Source organism: Giraffa tippelskirchi, chromosome 3, assembly GCF_054371585.1.
Source record: "Giraffa tippelskirchi isolate mGirTip1 chromosome 3, T2T-mGirTip1v1.2.pri, whole genome shotgun sequence".
In the NCBI taxonomy this organism is placed as follows: domain Eukaryota; kingdom Metazoa; phylum Chordata; class Mammalia; order Artiodactyla; family Giraffidae; genus Giraffa; species Giraffa tippelskirchi.
Genome location: NC_137277.1, coordinates 181,638,028 through 181,639,801, shown reverse-complemented (window position 1 = coordinate 181,639,801; position 1,774 = coordinate 181,638,028). Strand labels below are relative to the sequence as shown.

The window sequence follows — 1,774 nt, the reverse complement described above, 5'->3', positions numbered from 1 at the left end:
CATGATCCTTCATATCTGTCTCAAAATTCATACTAAACAATGAGTTCTGGGTTGCGAAAGAGGATTTCTTTTCTCACCTGTCTTTATCCACAGACTAAACAAAAACAAACACAAGTGCTATTGATTTTGGTAGTCTGGTAGCAGTAAAGTGGCAGTTCTCAGCTATTTTGATTCACATTTCTCTGATTATAATTAAAGTTGACACTTTCATTTTTCTGTATGCTTTATATGTAAAACTAAGGTATTACATATCCTTTGCTTGTTTTTCTACTTGATTTCTTGTCTTGTTGATTTGTAGCAATTGTTTGTATTTTCTAGACATTATTCCTTGTTTGTTTTATTAACATTTATTTATTTTTTTGGTTGCTCTAGGTCTTAGCTGTCTCGCACTGGATTTTCAATCTTTGCTGCCACATGCAAGATCTAGTTCTCTGACCAGGGACTGAACCTGGGCCCCTTGCATCAAGAGGATGGTGTCTTAACCACTGGGCTACCAGGGAAGTCCCTCCTTGTTTAAACACTGCAGATACCTTCTCCCAGTCTGCAACCTTCATGCAAATTTGTTAGTCATTAATTTAGTAGATGTCCTAAATTTTGACCTTAGAGTTTGGAGTCTTATTTTGGAAGTCTTTATTTATACCTGGGTAACAGAGATTTTCCTGTACTGTGTAATAATAGCTTTATAGTTTTAACTTTCACATTTAGGGAAAAATTCAGCTTTTTTCTCTACACAGTGAAGTCATTTTTCTATTACCAAGGGAAAAACAATCATTCCAGTATTTCATGATGTCACTTTTATCACATGTTAAGTTCCCATTTCCAGGCTCTCCATTCCATTCCATTGATCATTTTCTCTGTTTCAGTGTCAACACAATATTTTTATTACTGTGGCTTCGTGGTAGAGCCAGTTCTACCAGTAGGGCAGGTCTCCCTACTTTTATTTCCCTCTGAAAATAGACTTAGCTTTCATAGACTTGTTTTTCTCTCATGCAGGAGAACTGACATTTGCATGGAGTGCTACCTTGCCAGAATTCAATGTGGCAGACTTCCTTCATCTCTTTCAGGTCTCTGTTAAAATGTTGATAGGCACCCCCAACCATCCTAAATTAAGTAGCACACTCACTACCCATTACCCTTTCTTTCTTTTATTTAATCGTTTTCATAGCATTTATTACTATCCAACTTTAGATTATCTAATCACTGCTTCTCTACTAAAAATATAAGATTCGTGAGGATAGGTGCTCTGTTTTGTTCTCTGCTGTACCCCTAGTACCCAGAACAATGCCTGGCCTGTGATAGTCACTCTGAATATTTGTTAAATGAATGAAATTTTTACACAACTGAGGTTATCTGGATCATGACATTGATCCAGGTCTTCTTATGTCCTTGAACAGAGTTTAGTGTTTTTCTTGATAAACTCCTTAGGCTTTGCCTTGTGGCAAGGGAAGTTTGCCTGCCATTCCAGTGGGCTTCCCAGGTGGCACAGTGGTAAAAAAATCTGTCTGCCAATGCAGGAGACACAGGAGACGTGGGTTTGATCCCTGGGCTGGGAAGATCCCCTTTAGAAGGAAATGGCAACCCACTCCAGTACTCTTGCCTGGAATGTCCCATGGACAGAGGAGCCTGGTGGGCTACAGTCCATGAGGTCACAAAAGAGTCGAACAGGACTTAGCGAATAAGCAACAACAATGCTAGACACTGGCTTACAGTGTCCAAGATACAGTCCCTGTCTTTAATAGCTCCCAATACAATGGCAGAAACAGACATTTATACA

The 1,774-nt window shown here is 39.0% G+C and overlaps 1 non-coding gene across 1 annotated transcript; it reads right to left on the bottom strand.

Annotated features, from left to right (window-relative positions):
• LOC145544023 (small nucleolar RNA SNORA40) lies at positions 1 to 119 on the bottom strand. The gene has a single exon (XR_014081248.1). It is a non-coding gene; the product is annotated as a small nucleolar RNA SNORA40 (small nucleolar RNA).
• Between the last annotated feature and the right edge of the window lie 1,655 nt (positions 120 to 1,774).